Source organism: Grus americana, chromosome 3, assembly GCF_028858705.1.
Source record: "Grus americana isolate bGruAme1 chromosome 3, bGruAme1.mat, whole genome shotgun sequence".
NCBI classification, from domain to species: domain Eukaryota; kingdom Metazoa; phylum Chordata; class Aves; order Gruiformes; family Gruidae; genus Grus; species Grus americana.
In genome coordinates, this window is record NC_072854.1 from 24,648,207 (window position 1) to 24,668,879 (window position 20,673).

The 20,673-nt window shown below is 37.6% G+C and overlaps 1 protein-coding gene across 1 annotated transcript in view; it reads right to left on the minus strand.

Annotated features, from left to right (window-relative positions):
- CSMD1 (CUB and Sushi multiple domains 1) overlaps positions 1 to 20,673 on the minus strand; it is a 1,238,533-nt gene that overhangs the window by 590,320 nt on the left and 627,540 nt on the right. The gene's annotated exons all lie outside the window — the stretch shown is intronic.

A 20,673-nucleotide genomic window follows, 5' to 3' on the forward strand; every position in this document is an offset into this window, starting at 1 on the left:
ACCTTGTTCTCACCAACAAGGAGGGGCTGGTGGGGACGTGAAGGTCAAGGGCAGCCTTGGCTCAGTGACCATGAAATGGTGGAGTTCAAGATCCTTAGGGCAGCGAGGAGGGCGCACAGCAAGCTCACTGCCCTGGACTTCAGGAGAGCAGACTTTGGCCTCTTCAGGGATCTGCTTGCTAGAATACCATGGGATAAAGCCCTGCAGGGAAGAGGGGCTGGCTAATATTCAAGGGTCACCTCCTCCAAGCTCAGGAGCGATGCATCCCAACAAAGTCAGACAAAAATGCCAGGAGGCGTGGATGAACAAGAAGGTCCTGGACAAACTCAAATGCAAAAAGGAAGCCTACAGAGGGTGGAAGCAAGGACAGGTAGCCTGGGAAGAATACAAAGAAACTGTCCGAGCAGCCAACGATCAGGTTAGGAAAGCTAAAGCCCTGACAGAATTGAATCCAGCCAGGGGTATCAAGGGCAACAAAAGAAGCTTCTATAGGTATGTCAGTGACAAAAGGAAGACTAGGGAATACGGGCCCCTCTCCAGAAGGAAACAGGAGGAGACCTGGTTACCCAGGATATGGAGAAGGCAGGTACTAAATATTTCTTGTTCCAGTCTTCACCAGCAAGTGCTCTAGCCACACTGTCCAAGTTGAAGAAGGTAAAGGCAGGCACTGGGAGAATGAAGAACCGCCCACTGTAGGAGAAGATCAGGTTTGAGAATATCTAAGGAACCTGAAGGTGCACAAGTCCATGGGACCTGATGAGATGCATCCACGGGTCTTGAGGGAACTGGCGGATGAAGTGGCCAGGCCACTCGCCATCATATGTGAGAAGTCCTGGCAGTCTGGCGAAGTTCCCACTGACTGGAAAAGGGGAAACATAACCCCCATTTTTAAGAAGGGAAAAAAGGAAGAGCCAGGGAACTACAGGCTTGTCAGTCTCACCTCTGTGTCTGTCAAGATCCTCCTGGAGACTATGCTCAGGCACATGGAAAACGAGGTGATTGGTGACAGCCAGCACGGCTTCACTAAGGGCAAATCGTGCCTGACAAACTTGGTGGCCTTCTGTGATGGGGTCGGTGGATAAGGGAAGGGCAACTGATGTCATCTACCTGGACTTGTGCAAGGCATTTGACACTGTCCCGCACGACATCCTTGTCTCTAAATTGGAGAGACATGGATTCCATGGATGCACCACTCAGTGGATAAGGAATTGGCTGGATGGTCACACTCAAAGAGTTGTGGTCAACGGCTCATTGTCCAAGTGGAAAACAGTGATGAGTGGTGTTCCTCAGGGGTCGGTACTGGGACCAGCACTGTTCAACATCTTTGTCAGCAACATGGACAGTGGGATCGAGTGCACCCTCAGCAAGTTTGGCGACGACACCAAGCTGTGTGGTGCGGTTGACACGCTGGAGGGAAGGGATGCCACCCAGAGGGACCCTGACAGGCTTGAGAGGTGGGCCCATGTGAACCGCATGAAGTTCAACAAGGCCAAGTGCAAGGTCCTGCAAGTGGGTCGGCGCAATCTCAAGCACATCTCCAGGCTGGGCAAGGAATGGATTGAAAGCAGCCCTGAGGACAAGGACTTCGGGCTGTTGATTGATGAGAAGCTCAACACGAACCAGCAATGTTCTTGCAGCCCAGAAAGCCAACTGTGTCATGGGCTGCATCAAGACAAGCATGACCAACAGGCTAAAGGAGGTGATTCTCCGCTTCTACTCCACTCTTGTGAGACCCCACCTGGAGATTTGGGGTTGTTCAGCCTGGAGAAGAGAAGACCCCAGGGACACCTTATTGCAGTCTTCCATTACCTGAAGAGGGCCTCCAGAAAAGCTGGAGAGGGACTGTTTACAAGGGCAGGTAGTGATAGGACAAGGGGTAATGGTTTTAAGTTGAAAGAGGGTCGATTTAGATTAGATATTAGGAAGAAATTCTTCACTGTGAGAGTAGTGAGGCACTGGAACAGGTTGACCAGAGAAGCTGTGGATGCCCCCTCCCTGGAAGTGTTCAAGGCCAGGTTGGATGGGGCTTTGGGCAACCTGGTCTAGTGGAGGGTGTCCCTGCCCATGGCAGGGGGGTTTGAACTAGATGATCTTTAAGGTCCCTTCCAACCCAAACCATTCTATGATTCTATCATTCTGTTATAGCAGAATATACTGAAAAATGTTTTGTGTCCTAAGAATCATACAGGATAATTATGTATAAATTTCATGGTAATGAGATACAATTTGCTTTTGTGCCCAGGAGACTTAATACTTAAATCAAAGGATTTTTTCTTTTTTTTTTTTTTTTTTTTAATTCACAAGATTTATTTGCACCCTCTCTGAACTGTTCCCAAAATGAGTAGCTTATAGACTGAAATAAAGCATCTAAAGAGATTTCTTTTTGTTAGTTTTATATACCACTGAGTTTGCAGGAGGGAGGGAGAAGGTTTCCAGAGTTGGACTATTTAAGTTTTTACAAGGTAGATATCTTCTTTTATATTAAATTACATCCATAAAAATAAATACTGAAGTCATTCATTTGGGAAATTAGCCTACGCTGTAAATGCATCACTTTGTGCTGAAGATTCCTGTGGGTGTGATTGTCTTTTGCTTTTTGCTCTGTGTAATCCTTCATACCAATGTCAGGTATGAAGTTATAAAAAGTTAGTCAGCACACTTACAGGGCTTACAAAGAGTGTCTGTGGGTAGCAGGAATGTCTGGGAAGATACAGACTATTGAACTGCCTCATCCATGAATCTCTCCCTAATTACTCCCATAGATTATATTTAGAAAGGGAAGTTCCTATCATATTGCTTAGCAATAGGAAAGAGCTTCTCATTATATTATCATGTCATTATCCCTTCAGCCCAGCTAACTCACACTCACATAGCACTGAATATATAAACAATTAGATTTAAAATACATAGCCAAAAAGAAGACGTGAGACATTGCAACAATTAGAGATAAACCTCAATGTGGAGAGTTCTCTTTCTACAATCTCAAGGATAGATTTGGTAAAAATGGAAAAAAACATCCTTCAAAATGAAGATGAAGACACTGAGCCACGGCATCCATGGTTGGACAGGATAAGAAGTAAACTGCTTGAATTATAGAAGTTGAAATCTAAGTTAAAACATTGGACTTTTAATAGAGTGAATGATGCAATTGTTAGAGGATTTCTGTAGTTAGGCTGTAGGAAATGTAATGTCTTTTTGCTAAACTTTCATGAAATTGTGAATAGTATCAAAATAAAAGCAGCATCTGAAGATGCTTTGCTATACCTTTTATAGAGAAACTGTCATCTGCAAGTTACTGTCACTCGGATTTTGTGAGTAAAGACACAAAAGAATGTATAACCATGATGTGACAAAAAATATACAAAATAGACAGTGAAGTGCAGATGAAATGCTAGTTATGGATCCTATTTTGCATGACTCCCAGTCTTCTACCTTTATTATTTCAAGGGAGAAATTGAGTAAAGCTAGGAGTGATCAAGCCAACAGACGATCATCATTACTCCTGTTTTTGCATAAAACAATATGAAAACAGGTAGAGGAAACAGGAAAAGAAAATTAAAATACTTGTTTTTAAAATACTTTTTTTTTGTGGGTAGCCAGAGGCCTTAAGGAAACGGTACTATTCTGGTATTGCACGCCCTGTGCTAAAGGCACTACAAGCTAGCTTGGCCTGAACTTGTAATGTTGGAAGTTCTCCAGTTCCACTGATTGCTGAAGAGCCTTAGAAATATTACTCCTTCCTGTAATATCCGTTATGTCACTAGTAAAGACAAATAACACCATTTGGGAACTTTTTTTTACTCGAAACAGATGCCAAAGACATTGACATTTCCTGTTGGTATTTCTCACTAGCAACTAATCTTGAGCCTGGCAACAAGATCTTGATATGTAGGGTCTCAATGCTAAACTTGCTGAAAGTGACAGATGTTAACCTTATTAAATCAACCCATTCACATAGTTACAGTTCTGCTCATTGCAGCTTCATTATCAGTCTGTCTAGTTTGAGTCTAGATACAGTATCAACTTTCACTGAAGACTTAGGTTGACATTTTGTAAATTAAGGAAGCAACCGATAGACTGAGCAATGAAGTTACAATACGTAGCTGATGTTACTGTATGTTCTTAAAATAGAAAAGATGCAATATATTGGAAATAATATGCTATTTGATGCTGTTGTATTACTCCATTGCTTCTGTGCGAATATGTAAGCTTTTTTTATAGGTCATGAAAATTTCTAAGGTACATTTTAAAATTTATTTTTTCCTTGAAGAACATAACAAAGAATCAACACTACTCTGTCTTGAACAGTGTGGTGTTTAATATTCATACTAGCTAATAGGTTGAATATCTATTTTCTTTTTAAAACATTTGTTTACTTAGTCTGGAAAATTTTACTCAAATTGATCAGTGTCCTAAGTCCTGAAAACTATAACAGAACAAACCAAGCAGGCAGAGGTTATGTCAAATTGTAGTGTGCTAATTGCTAAAGTCATAACTAGTTATAATATTGTGTTGGGTTTTGTGTGGCAAGGTTTTGGTAGCGGGAGGGGCTACAGGGGTGGCTTCTGTGAGAAGCTGCTAGAAGCTCCCCCTGTGTCTGATAGAGCCAATGCCAGCCGGCTCCAAGACGGGCCTGCCGCTGGCCAAGGCCAAGCCAATCAGCGCCTCCGTGATAACATATTTAAGAAGGAAAACAAAAGAGTTAAAAAAAAAAACCAAACTTTTGCAACCGGAGAGAGGAGTGAGAAGATGTAAGAAACTCTGCAGACACCAAGGTCAGTGAGGAAGGAGGGGGAGGAGGCGCTCCAGACACCAGAGCAGAGATCCCCCTGCAGCCCGTGGTGAAAACCATGGTGAAGCAGGCTGTCCCCTGCAGCCCATGGAGGAAGGATGAGGGGGTGTAGAGATTCCACCTGCAGCCCGTGGAGGACCCCACGCTGGAGCAGGTGGAGGCACCTGAAGGAGGCTGCGGCCCGTGGGAAGCCCACGCTGGAGCAAGTCCGGGCCGGACCGGTGGACCCGTGAAGAGGGGACCCCACGCCAGGGCAGGTTTGCTGGCAGGACTTGTGACCCTGTGGGAGAGAGCCCACTCTGGAGCAGTCTGCTCCTGAAGGTCTGCACCCTGTGGGAGAGACCCCACGCTGGAGCAGTCTGCTCCTGAAGGTCTGCACCCTGTGGGAGAGACTACGCTGGAGCGGTTCGTGAAGGACTGTAGCCCGTGGGAGAGACTCCATGTTGGAGTGGGGGAATGTTGAGAGGAGTCCTCCCCCTGAGGACAAAGAAGTGGCAGAGACAATGTGTGCTGAACTGACCGCAACCCCCATTCCCTGCCCCCTTGTGCCGCTGAGGGGGGAGGAGGTTGAAGCCGGGAGTGAAGTTGAGCCCGGGAAGATGGGAGGGGTGGGGGGAGGTGTTTTAAGACTTGATTGTATTTTCTCATTGCTCTACTCTGTTTTGCCTAGTAATAAATTAGATGAATCTCCTCTCTACATTCAGCCTGTTTTGCTCGTGACGGTAATTAGTGAGTGATCTCTCCCTGTCCTTATCTCGACCCAAGCCTTTTGTTATACTTCTCCTCTCCCATCCCGCTGGGGGAGGGGTGAGTGAGCGGCCACGTGGCACCCAGCTACCGGCTGGGCCTAAACCACGACAAATATTTACAGAGAAAACTGTAAATTGTTGTGTTCTGGACAGAATAACCTATCTGATTAATTTCAGAACAAGTAACAACAATTTTCCCTAACATCCATTTCCACAGGTGCAAGACAAGAATTTTTGTGTCTGTGTTCAGTAATGCCATATATGTTGAGGACCATCTCATGTGTCCAGTAGTGAGATGAGACATCTCATGAGTAAGTAGTGCCATAGATGTTGAGGAAGCCAGAAGCTTGGAGTTGTCTTGAAAAAAAGTGTGTTAGAAGTTTTTCACTAATACATCTTTACCATCTGCAGCTCTACAGAACAGCCTGAATGAGAAAGATCATCTATACAGAGGAGGAAGAAGGGATTCCACTTGATCTCTACATTGTAGGACTCTGCTTTTTAAATCAATGGTGAAGCAAAACATTATTACCAAAGTATGTCTAGTAGAATACAGTATTAATTGTAGATGAAGTAAATTATCTGAGTTTCTCATTTGCTTATCACCCCCCTTAACATTGAGATAATGTTAAACATGAATATCAAAATGAGGTAAGAGGTTGTCATAAGAATGTGAATACTCTTGAGTAGCATAGACCGGAAAAGGACAAAGTGTACCAATATTTCATTTGGGACAGAGTGAACCAGGGTTGCCTGGAAACCAGAAAGGCTAATGGATGAGAGCCACAGGAGAAGTATACAAGTGAAAATACAGTAATCGTGATCTGCTCATATGTTGCACTAGTCATGTTAATTAAACACTAAGTTACTTTCAAGCATACTAATATTTTCAGGAGTTCCAGTTTTAAAAACACACTGACACCAAGTAAGATGTCATATATTAATGTTTTTAAATTATATAGTGCAACAAAAGCAATTCCCATCCCAATCAGATCTAAAACAAGGTAATTAGTTTTGATGCAAGACAGGATTTACAGAGTATTTGATGAACGGACAGAAACCTCATGCTAGAAGCCTTTTCACAAAATTATTCACTGCATCCTGAGAATTCTTTTTAAAACTGTATGACTGCGTTCCTTTGATTAATAACCATGAAATTTTAACATATGTTATCCATGAAGGGTTTGTTCCAGTGGACATCTTACTGCCTCCACAATTCTAATACAATTAAATATACCATGTGGTTAAGGGGACAAAAAAGGGAAGCAAGCCTTTTGTATAGTTCTGAAGCAAGTGTACATACATTTTTCACACTTCTCTCTAGAAACACAACGAAGTACCTAAATATCATGCTGATGAAATTCAGCAAAGAAATGTGAGACTGAAGATTTCCAATTCTTCTTTAATTAATTCCATGAATTGAAACCTATAGATGAAAATAAGTAAGACAGTGGTCCATCTGAAGCTAATAAGAACACATTTTAGTGCTTGTTTTCACATAAATTCAAAAAGGAGACAACATTCCTAAAAGCTACAAAAATTTATGTTAAACATAGAATCATAGAATCATTTACATTGGAAAAGACCTTTAAGATCATCAAGTCCAATTGCTAACCTTGCACTGACAAGTCCACCACTAAACCATGTCCCTAAGTGCCACGTCTATGTGTCTTTTAAATACCTCCAGGGATGGCAACTCAACCACTTCCCTGGGCAGCCTGTTCCAGTGACTGACAAACCTTTTGGTGAAGAATTTTTTCCTAATACCTAATTTAAACCTCCCTTGGCACAACTTGAGGCTGTTTCCTCTCATCCTATCACTTGCTACTTGGGAGAAGAGACTGACATCCACCTGGCTACATCCGCTTTTCACGTAGTTGTAGAGAGTGATAAGGTCTCCCATCAGCCTCCTTTTCTCCAGGCTAAACAACCCCAGTTCCCTCAGCTGCTCCTCACAAGACTTGTGCTCTAGACCTTTCACCAGCTTCGTTGTTCTTCTCTGGACATGCTCCAGCACCTCAATGTCTTTCTTGTAGTGATGGGCCCAAAACTGAACACAGTACTTGAGAGGCAGCCTCACCAGTGCCGAGCACAGGCGACGATCGCTTCCCTAATCCTGCTGGACACGCTATTTCTGATATGTCAGACATCAACCTTAATTTTTTTCAGTCATTCAAAAATCTGCTCCTGCAGTAACAACCTATGCTCTAATATGTTCTATACAGGCAATATATTCTAATAGACTCTGCACTGAAGTTTTAAACATAGGGAAAAGTAAATATTGTGACCCCGATGAAATTAACGATCAGGTGCTGCTTGTGTTTTCCTTCCTGTTTCATTTCCCAATGTTTTCTACACCAGCAATTATCATCCAACATTTAGTTTCAGTTCAGACTTCACTGCTTACAAGCATATTTAAAGTTCAGCCTGTGTCAATGTGTGATATCACAGATGATTTCTAATTTTGTTAGTCTTGCATTCTCCAGTCCAATTGAAGAAAAAAGTTTTACTCCAGACTTAATGGCAGGAATATCACTCATATATATTTTTTTCTAGATTATGGACCTTAAAGAATGAAGTTGAATATGTTTAAAAATATCTGGTTTTCTGTATTTTCTTGTTCTACTAATATAACTTAAAAATATATGGACATACTGACAAATACAAAATTAACAGCAACATTTTTGCATTCATTAGAACAGTACTGCTGGTATTTTTAATTAAGGGATAAAGAATTTATCATCATGATGTCTTCGTTTGTCTTTATTAGAAAATCGCACATCAATTCACTGGGAACTACTGTTGTTGAATCACTGCCACTTACTGTCAAGTGCTGCCAAATTGGTGTTCCCCTTCCGCCCACTTAGTTTTCTTTTAATGAAAATATTTTTTATGTCTTAGTAAATGGAAAAATACTGGATTCAGTGAGGGACCAGCATAATAATGAAGAAAGGCAAGGAAAATAATACCAATTTTGATGAGCACACATTTTAGCAATACACAAAAAAAAGCACCAAATTACCTGCATCTGAGATGATAAAAATAAAACTAAGAATGAACAACAATAAACCTAAAAATGAACAATATACATTATCCTCTAGTTGTGTGTAATGTCCTTCTGTCCCAACAAAAGGAAGTCAGAAATTAACTTGTGTCCTTTGGCAGGGAAAAAGAAAGGAAAATAAAATCATTCCAAACAGATAGCTGGATTTAGCCGGTGTAATAATACAAAGTTAAGCTTTTCTAAAAATGAAGTATTCAGAAGCCATTTATTTGACAAGAATTATGCGGATGATATATTTATTTCAAAATAAAACAAATTCAGAAGGGTTGCCTCCATTCTTTTGGGTGATTTTCTCCCATTATAATAAATAGTCCTCTAGGGATTTTAATTGAATTTTATTTCTCTGAAGATATTTTGATTTTTTAAGCATTTTATGTCAGTTATTTCATTAAGCAATTCTAAAAATTCTGTTCCTAGAATAATGTGAAAATGTCTTCATTTCTATTTTTTCTTTGCTTTCTTTTTGTTACTGTGTTCAGTTTTCTAAGCTGTCTTACCTAACAAACAACTTTTGCAGCCAACAGTTTCATAGGCAATGTTAAGTGCACACACACATGAACAATTTAAACAAAGTCCCTGGCCTCAAACAGATGTTGGAGACACCCAGTACAGTAGAAGGTTGTGCATGAACTCTGACTTAAGAAAAAAACCCCAACAAACAACAAACAAAATGCAACAAAAAAACCTGCAAACAAATAAAGAAAAACAACCTAAAGTGAACTCTGTTCAATTACAGTAGGGAAGCTGAATATATATATATATATATATATACACACACACATGTCCTGAATATATTCACAAATTTAAAAGACTAACAATTTTTTGGATAAATATATTTAATGAAAAATCTGTATGTTGCTCAGTAGAATGGGTATCAAACTGAAAAGTTGAGTGAAAGGTCAATAATTCTTTTTAAATAGTATGAGCCAAAGCTAAATACTTACTTAAGAAAATTAATTGTGCTCACAGATAAAATAGATTAGAGAGAGAACTTTTATAAATCATAAGTACACAGAAAGTTCCTTAAAGTTAATGAGAAATTAAATTAATTGCTTAATTTAATAAATATTAAAATGTGGATGGTAGTTCTTACATATTTTGCTAAAAGTTATTAAAACCAACAAACAAAACAGTCTGAAGCCTTTTATTTTCAGTTCAACTGTCTAACTCTGAGATAATTAAAATGCTAAATTCTCTTTCCTAATTTGCATGGTAGAGCTCCAGTTTTTCTGTTTTCTCTACAACTTTTTTTTTACCAAAGTTCCACATGCAAACTCCGAAAGGATTAAATTAGTCCTAGGTAAAGTGCAAAATTTAGATAGGAATTATCCACACACTATCAGGCAATGGGATTTACCCAATACTATTTCTGTCACCAGGACATCTGAATTTGAGAGTGAGTTTAATAATGAAGAAATAATTATGAGTAAAAGAATTATTGAGCAAATGTTTAGCATCTTAGCACCAATCACGTCCCATGCCACAATACAAAGAAGCATAAAGTACAAAAGGAGGCAGAAAAGATCAGAAAATAAATATACTGCTTAATTATATTTAATGGACTGTATCTAATGGACTTCTCTCCTCACTCCACCTTCAGCTGGGCTGGAAAGTGCTTATGGAATCAGGTTAGTAGATCACTTTGAGAGCAACAGCTGCCACAGAGAGCAGTAATTGGTTGCTGCTCCTTCTCACTTCTTCACAGTTCAACTGCCTCCTTTGTGGTGTAAAGAGGACACATAAGTAACCCAGCAATTTTCAAATACATTTTTTAAAAAGGGAAGAAAATAGTAGCTCTCCTAAGCAGAGTGCTTTGGTGCCTGCAGAAACTGGCAATAAAGAGTAAGACATGGACTACATGGTGCATAAATTCAGCAGAAAAGATGGTCCTTCGGGAAGTAGCCATGAACATCAGACAAAATTTTCCTTGACGCTGTGAAGGGCTTTCACAAATGCTGTCTCAGACTGCAATTTCTAAAGACCAACAGACAGCAGAAGTCTGCACTGTGAGTAGATGCAGACTTCAATCTGAAGAGTCATTTGCACTGTGAAACCTCTCTGCACAGCTACAGGAATTATCAAACTAAAAAAAAAAAAAAAAAAAGAAAAAAGTACTGAAATTAGCCATGCCATTTAAAGATCACCCAAATTGGAAAAGGGATACAACAGACAATTTCAAAGATTCTCAAACCTGCTTGGTCTGCCCAGCAATATAAAATATGACTTAACACAAAATACGGGTGTTTCTCCTGCATTTCCATGACTGCATCAAAAGTTATAAACTTTGTTCATCTAAATGAAGATTTGGAATGTTACCCACTTCTTACTGCAAACTGTTATCATGGAATAAAAGCATCTCTTTTTGACTTAAATTTCAAGTCAAGGATAGGCATACATACTATACATAGGTATAGGTTGGGATTGAGTGTTCATGATTATCTCAAAAAAAGGCTTAAAGATCTTTCAGACTACTCACTCCAAAGCTGCTTCTTCTGTCTAGTAATAAACCATTATACCTCTTATATCATTATAGCTCAAGTTTATGTAAAACTGCCAGTGCATATTGATTTGAAAAAAAAATTTAAGTTTTTAAAGAGTTTAGAATCATAGAATCATAGAATCTTAAAGTTGGAAAAGACCTCTAAGATCATCAAGTCCAACCATCAACCCAACACCACTATGTCTACTAAACTATGTCCTGAAGTGCCACATCTACACATTTTTGAACACCTCCAGGGATGATGACTCCACCACCTCTCTGGGCAGCCTGTTCCAATGCCTGAGCACTCTTTTGGTGAAGAAATTCTTCCTAATATCTAATCTAAACTTCCCCTGACGCAACTTGAGACCAATTCCTCTTGTCCTTTCGCTACTTACTTGGGAGAAGTTTACTTACTAAGGCTTCAAATCTGCCATGCAATCCTGCAGGATATTTGCTTTTCAACAGAATAATATTTTATTTAAATTAAAGCCATGTCATTTATTCTAGAATTTTGTACTAGATAGCCAAAAGAAAATGGTTTTTATCCATACCAGACAAACATTACGATTTCTAAAGAAAGGTTATGACAGTCATTAATTCTTTGGAGGCATGTGTTCAATATTGATAGTAAACTGTGAGTTTCTGAATTGAAATTTAAATCTGAATGGAACACCCAAGGACAAAATGGGTACACAAAGACAGGTTTGTCTTCAGATCAAGATGCTCTAGAATGAAAGCAATACCTTAGGATAATCAAAATGTCCTAGAAATTAATCCTAGCATATAAGGTATCTAAAGTCCTGGAAGTTTACTAATTTTATGAGACAGAGACAATTCTGAATGTACAGTGAAGTCTCTGTAAACATTTTATTTCTTTCTCATGATATTTATCTGTCTAAAATGCTGAAGCTTTTTTTAAAGAATATTTGTGTTGTAGACAAATTTGTAGTTATGTCTTAATATTCTTCTAACATTAAAAACAATTTGAGGGAGAGTAAGCCATAGGCAGTCCATTCCTGGGGGAACCTGTATGAATTCATACTCACCTCTGAGATAACCGTGTTTCTCCACTGAGCCACATGAGATACTGGCCACATAGGCTGGCAGGCAAGACAGTGGAAAAGTTCTTGGACCTGACATTTGTAACATTGCTTCTATCAGTAATTACATTACAGGCAGACTTTAAGGATGTCTGTTAGGGCATATATTTCTATATATTTATCTTTATTCTTTATAAAATAGGGATGGTTATATTTTTCTGCTTTACACTAGTTCTGTGAAGATGTTGTACGCTAATGTTTACTTGATAATCAGATACCATAACAGTGTAAATGATAACTGGCCTACAGAAATAAACACCAAGAAATATATAAAGAAGAGGTGGGATGGAGACAATCACAATATACTTCAGGTGCTACACTGAAGTTAAAACATGCATATAAAAAATGACATTGTAAGGCTTGGGAAGCTTTCTGCACTATTGCACACAGCTTGCCCATGTGTAGTCATGAAATGTCTTGAGAACACCTTCATCTTAAATCAAACAGAAACCTATTTATGGAAACACATACACAAAATCATTGAGTAAAACAAAGAGGATTTCAGAAAATTGCTTGAAATGGAAAATATGCATTTGATATTAGTCCTCCAATTTCTGAGCTATTCTAACTTCAAGTGGGGTTGAAGTAACCTAGTAAGCCCAGATTTTTTTGTATTATATGGTATCATATTAGTTCTATGTTTCAGAGCTTCTACAGACAATTTGAAAATGCTGAGAATATATTTCTTTTTCCTCTTATCCCTATTGCCCTCCAAGAAATATTTATTGATCACCTTCTGAAACACAACAGTTCAGCCACAACTAGAGTTCAGTCCCTCAACTGGGACTGAAAGTCCTTACTGGAAATTAAGATCTCTTTGTCAGCTATCACTTAGAATTAATTCATATTCAAAGTCAGGTAAGTAAGTTTTCATTCTGGTCAAATCAGTAAAAACAACCCAGTTTAGGATTGGCTCTAATTTGTAGCAGGATGTGCTTCCACTGAGGATTTGAAGCTCTGCAGGAACTCTTTGCAACATCCTTGGTCTTTCCTGCTGCTTTCCTGTATGACTTTCAGCCTTAACATCTTAAGATTTTAGTAGTTGTTAGATAGCATAAGGTGTGCTACTGCTTCAGAATATTTTGTCTTCATTCTCTTGAATTAGTGATGGTTGCTTGAGACTAAAGAAACTGAACTCAATGACCTAGATGATCTTTTGTAATACTAGGAGTATGTAAAAAATGCCATGGGGTATTTTTTTGTTTTCTTTTCTTGTTTTACTTGATGCATTTAATGTACAGCTGAAAAGCTATTTACACTTCATAGAGAGGAAAAAAAAAACAAAATAAATATTTGCCTATGTTTAAACAAAGCTTGAGGGCAAAGAATCCCAACAGCTAGAAGACAGTGGTTTTCATATATTAAAACCCACTACAGTTAAGGTTAGGATGCACAAAAACTTGATAAAATATTTACTGAACGCCATTCATTGCAACTCTCACAGACTGTAGTGACATTGCATATTGTTAGCCCAACACAGCAACAAACTGCAATATCAGGCCTAATAAAACCTGTCAGCGTGGACTTCACCCATTTTTTTAATCTGCCACATATGTAGGAGTTCTTTAAGTAAAAGCAGTACAAATACCTTCTAACGATAGAGGGACTTTTAATAAAATAGTCTTCTCTGATGAACACATGAAATTTTTCTTTCAGGTAGTTGCAGTTTAGAGAAACAAGTAGCACAAATAAATCCAAACACTCAAGGACCAGACTATGGCACAGGGAAATATCACAGAAGAGGAAAGAACAAACATTATACTAAATATTATACTAAACTTGTATCTAGAAACACAGGCAGCTGCTCAAAATTCTATTTCTGAATGCTTTAATAACACCAAAGCATAAATTTTTGACAGCTATAATCCAAAGACACACTTCCATTTGCACTTCTAACTTATGTACTCATTAAGGTGGACTACAATATCATTGCCAGTTTTTCTGAAAGCAGTTGTGTAAAACATCTCAGAATGATCTGCTGGCTCTAGTACTACAGCACTGTGCTCCTCTAGCACTTGCAAAGATAAAAACATAAAATCACATTACCCTCATGCATTTCAAAGGTTGTGTAGCAACTATAAACATTGAATCCAAGGCTCCAGAGAAAAGCTTGTGCCTGACATAAATTCCACTACAATTAACACTGTCAATCATGCAGCTGATGTCTGTAAATGAGGCAGTAGAAAAAAATTTCATGAGCTACCAGAAGTACAAAAAGGATTAATTTATAGTATTTACATTTATATTCAGGCACATGTGTAGATTACAATCACAAACAATTTACTGATTATTCTCTTGAACATTAAAAGAGACTTCTCTGTGTTTTAAAAAAGCTTAACTTGATGCATTGTATTCATTTTAAGAGAGATATTGATTGTATGCTCATGTTTTTAAAACCTTGTCATAAAGGGTCACAGAAATATAAATGATGACAGAAGAAAATGTTAACTTTTCAATTATTTTCATGTAATAATAGAATGCAGTACAAACAATTTTTAAAGTAAAGAGGTTCATTGTATCACTGCAAATCACTGCAGGTCCTACAGTCCCCAATGGCACTACCTTTCATGTACACATATACTCTATAATTCTGTCTTTCTCAACATAAAGACTGAGGCTTTTCTAGCAATTTATCTGTTTTAGATAGGGCTTCATACAACCATTGCTGTAAGAAGCACTGCTGCTCACTGTCCATTTATCCTAGTAGCGATGGCAAGTGAAGGAACAGGAAAGGCACAGACTTTGCCAACTTCATAGAAGCTCATGGAATGATGGTCAGCTCCTGGTAAAAGAATGAAGTTGGAAAATAGAAATACTGCTGGCATTTGCAGTTACAAGGAATGTGAAATCAAAATCAATTGGGATGAAATGAAAATGCTATTTGTCATTTCAATTGGAAGTAAATTTAGAAAAATAGGAAAAATTATATTAGAAGGGAGATCTAGAAATCATTTAGTCAAACCCCAGCTCAAAGTAGATCCAACTGTGTGGTGATGCTGCAGGCCTTGTTCAGCGAAGTTTTGAATACCCTCAAGGATGTAGATTCCTCAGCTTTTGTGGGCAACCTGTGCCCGTGAGAATTCTTTTTTCCTTATATCTAGTTGGAATTTCCTTTCTCATTACCATATACCTCCATAAAGAGTTTGTGTGTGTCTTGCCTCCATGTACTACCTTCACATTAGGTTGAAGACCAGTAAGTCTCCCAGATGCTCAACCTTCTCTTCCAGCTTGAACAAACCCAGTTCTCTCACCATCTCCTCATACATCATGTGCTCCAGATCCCTAATAGTCCTGGTGGGGCTCCCTTGGAGGAGCTCGCAACCTGGGGAAATGTCAGGGAAAAATTTGACCATCAGAAGAACTGATCAAAAGTGAATGCCCTTGTCTGATATGGCACTCTTAAATCCCTGTTGAATTATTACACAGATACAAAAATACTAGTAACATTTTTTCTTGGGAGCTTATTGTGCCTTTGAATATAGGAACTTCAAAACCAGCAGTAAAAATCAATTAGTCTATCATGTATAAACCAAACCAGACGTATTGACAGTTGATCCAAAGCCTATGTGAAGCCATCAGTGAAGAAAATCTCTGTCATAACCTGTGACTGTTTCCCTGGAAGCAGAGAAAAGACAAAAAGAATTCTGGTGATATAAGAGTAGCGAGAAAAGAGAAGGAAATTTAGGAGTTTGTTCCATTAGTGAAACCAATAGCACTCAAATTTGCCTTTTCTTCCCTTCTGTTTTTTTGTAAAATTGTTCTTATTTCTGAATTACCTTCATAATGCTACGTGCATTATACAGTTTTCACTTATGTAGTACTTTGAGGCACAGAAAAAAAATCCACTGCAGTTATCGAACAACAACAGTACGGTTTTAGTATAGGTGTTAATCAACATGGATTTAAAATATCATAAATATAATTCATATTAATGAAAGAGATTGCAGAAAACAAGCTCACTCAAAAACTATAAGCTACTGTAAATACATTCAGTGTTAACTTCTCAAGCTGACATGTTTCCCATGTTAAAACCACAATGGATGTTCAGATGTTATAAAGGAGAGATCTTGTAGTACCTGAGAGAGCGCTTGGGAGGAAAATGAGCCCCCATAAAGTATCTGCCAAAGAGTCATATGAGTGTTGTAAGTACATATTTGCATTTAGCAAAGCCACACTCCTTGAGTTTACTTCTGTAGTTTCTGAATAGGGTTGATTGCCTACTGCTTGCTGGAAGCTTTTGCCAAAAAAAAACTGTAAAGGATGTCTCCTCTAAACATCAAAAGCTTCTAGTTTAGCTTCTCAGGGACAGGGAAAACATAATCAATCACTATGTGTGGCTACACATTTTTACCTCACAGTACTGTTCACTCTATATGATATTTATGTAAATGCCCAAGTATATAAAAATTCCATGTAAACCAAATATGATGACACACAGACTTATTTAGATGTATATAAAAGTTCTTTGCTCAAATTAAACCATATGTATTTCCATTCACAGTGCACTTGCACCAAGTACAGAGAATCATGCAAATAAGCTTTTAATTTATATTCAAATAAAATGAGAAAGTGTTGAAGCATGCTAGCTTCATTTTCTTATGTTTTAAAACTGCCCAATTTCATATAAATACACAACTGTGCTTGGTTGTAGCAATTAAGGTTCAAAGAATTCAGGCCATAGTAAATATGTTAACTGAAATATTAAGAATATATGCAAAACTGTCTCAAACCATGGAAGAATACAGTAAATAGCACTGGAAGAGGTGAGTGGATGCAAAATTTCTAATTTGGGAGGAAATCAAAGTCACTGATTGCATGCTCTTTCTGTGATTAAAGACACATGTCAGTGATAGTGCGTTTAGTGAAGCCCCATTCTGTAATACAGTGTTCAAATATCTTCCCAGACAGATAACCCAATTAAGCATTACTGAGTACTTGTTTAAAACATTGTCTCACTAGGCATTTTATTTTAAAGACCTAGAAAGTTATGTCAAATTTCCCTGGATTAGCTTCTACAGCATACACATTAGCTTACAGAGTTGACAGTTACAGAGTAATATGGTGGTAAAATTCAGCTGCACAGATGGAGATAAATTATTTAGCATTTTATTTATGAATAATACACTTTAAAGCAATATAGATAGTCAGGTGGGTGCATAGGTACAGCTCTTTGTACTAGAAGTATCTCTGTTTTTTTAATAGCGAAGCTTCAAAGGCAAATACTCCAGTGTCTGCATTTACAGCTACCGGTAGTTAAAAGACAAAATCATACCAAGAATCCTTCACTTCATATCATTATTTCGCAAAAACAAAACAAAATATGCACAAGCCTATGTTTTATTTCATCATAGTATAAAAGCAGAAAATTTACTTTGAGGAGCAGCTTTGCATTTTTATTTCATACCTGAATTTCTGTTTGATTTTAAATTTGTTTTTCCCTTTTTTAGAAAAGAAAGCAGTGGGATTTAACAAACAATCATTCACACTGGAGGACTTGAAGTGCTGACAAATCACACAAAAGAATTCATGATTCACATAAATTATTTTCATCAATAGCACAGTATGAGGTACTCGACTGAATAAATTTTGCCAATACTGCAGAGAAAAAAAAAATCTTACAACATAAATTGTACATGAAAGCACAAGAAGAGCCTAAAGAATTTGCTTCTTTGATCAATTTAGTAAGAAGATTTATAAGAAACCATTCTTAACAAGCGCATCCTAACATGATTAACTTGCTCTTGCTTAATATGGTTATCTTCCTCATAAATCCTTGCTATAACTATTGCAAATTATGCACTATAATCAAGATATACAAGTTAGTGAACTGAAGTACCAGAAATGTTATCACTAAACACTTGCTTCTTTATCAACTTTGAAAAGTTCTAGTTTTGATTTTTTTAAGCATTATTTGACAATTATGTACAGGAGTTTTAGACATACATCCAATTTCCATTTTAGCCATCACTTGTTTTACCGATCTGTACATAGCCAAGAGGAAGTCAGTAGAAGAGACTGATGTAATTTTGACTGTGACTTTTGCCGCACCATGGATGAGTCCCAAAGTGGCTCGACCCTATGTCCATTACTAACGGAAATGCTCTGGTCCTACGGCAGACGCCATGAAACTTCAGGCAAAAAAAACATTCCCTTCAATCCCTCTTGCTTTATGTGCACAAGTATTTGTATTTCATTCCCCGACTAGAAGTATGCAAGGATTCTTTCTTGGCAATACTTCCAAGATACCAGCTATCACAATGCACTGGCAGCTGTAGGGTTTAGTGGGGTTTTTTTTTAGTTTTCCTTTGTTTTTAACTGGGTATTAATAAAATAAGCTTTTCACACAAAAATCAGGCAATATTTAAAAACAAATGTGATTTTAAAAGATTATCTACGAGAACAGGATTAGATTCTTATTATAAGAAGTGTATAACTTCAGTGGTATAGTTTGATAGTAGTATTTATTTCCTTAATGTCAGTTACAAATTAGTGTTTTCTGGCCCCATACAATGTGCAGTTATAGCCATTTTAGCAATAATCATATTGATAATGGACACTAATGTTTTTCTTTTAGATCTTTCTTTCCAGACTTCCTATCTCCTGTTCCTCCACTAACCTAACCTTGAGAGTAAAGTAGTCCATAAGAACCGGAATAGCTTTACTCATATGCTGTTCAGTAGTATGAAATACAGGCATGCATTAAAATCTACGTGCTCAAAAGCGCATGTGCTATGATCTCGTTCTTTTTCATTGAACATGCCTTTGAAAATCTAGCAAACATCTGTTTAAATAAGTGTACCTGAGAAAGGGCCTATTTTGAACGAAGGAAATAGGACATTCAGGTCAACCAAAAGTACACAAATATATATGAAAAATTTAAATAGTATAAATAGAAAAAAGCCCAACCCATAGCTTCTGAAATTCAAGAAAATCATTTGGTTTGTCAATGAGCAGAAATAAGCTTCTTTAAAAGTAGTTTTATTATATTTTCCTATATGATGTATTGCAGAATATTCCTTTATGTGCTTCAGCATCTTCCTCTGGTATAGTGCATTAAGCACAGCAGCATCCAGTTAAAAGTGTGTGAAGCTAATGCATAAAATCCAAGTCCTCTATTCACAAAAAAACTAAGTAATACTAAAATTCAGGTAGTCCTAGAAGGTTTATGATAATAATGATCGGTTTTGAACAAAAACCTACATGGATTATTAATGATACAACAGGAAAAGACACACATGTATTCTCCCTGAAGGCTTTCTACCTTCTAAACACACATACAAATTCATGTACATTTAAAACAAAAAGCAAAGTAAGGAACTGATATATAAATTCTCTGGAATGTAATCCAGTTCATTGCATTTCTTTTAGGAAACTGCACTTTCTTTTCACTGCTGTTTACTTTGGTTTGGTTTTATGATCACAAAGTGCCCAGAAACTCTACAGATCTGGTTGCATGTATAATGGAAATTCTTGGAAAATTGTATTAAGTCACAATTTTGTTATGAGGAGAATTATTGGATACTGCCTGCATACTGGTTACAGTGTTTTGTTTTGAAAATAAGAAATATTTGTATGATGCTTAGTGTTCAACCTGAATTATTAATTTCAGATTCCAGACTCAGCTTTAGAATCTGTCTTACGAGTCTCCCATGAGAATATTTCTCTGTGTAATCTCAGATCCTATAAGAACAGCAATCTTTATTCCCAGTCCTATTAGTTCTGCTACAATTAATGTGATGTCCAGTCATCCAATTTTCTCTTGTCTTGGAGAAAAATATTAACAAAAACATTAGTCGATCATACCCGTGCACTTCCCAAAATGTAATACACTTAATCCAAAGCCTAAACTGTCTTCACAGGAACTTGTCAGTGAAACTAAAAGACCACAGAAGAGCAGAACGAAGTTGTGCAGATAACTGATGAGGAAAGAAAACTCCAGTCAAAAATGGCAGATTTTTTTTTCTTTTTCTTTTTTTAATCAACACAATTATTTCTCATGAGAGACTCATAAGACAGATTCTAAAGCTGAGTCTGGACTCCAAAATTAATAATTCAGATTGAACACTAAGCATCATAGATTCAGGAGAGAGATGAGTTTTACAGCAATTGTCTTCCAGCTAATTCCTCAATGTTGCACAAAATTATTTTCTCCTTGTCTTATAAGAACTGACATTGTCTCTTTCCTTTTTAACACCTGTCAAGGCTCAAAAGGTACCTTATGAGCTTTTTGCCTTGGATCATTTAAATGGTTAAAGTATGAAAATAAAATAAAATAAAAATTTAACAGCTGCTCTATATTTAGCTTTCATATTTGCCTCTTTGATGTCTAAGTGGAGATCAGTGGCAAGGGGTGTTCCTCAGGGGTTCGTATTGGGATCAGTGTTGTTCAACATCTTTGTCAGCGACATGGACAGTGGGATCGAGTGCACCCTCAGCAAGTTTGCCGACAACACCAAGCTGTGTGGAGTGGTCGACACTCTGGAGGG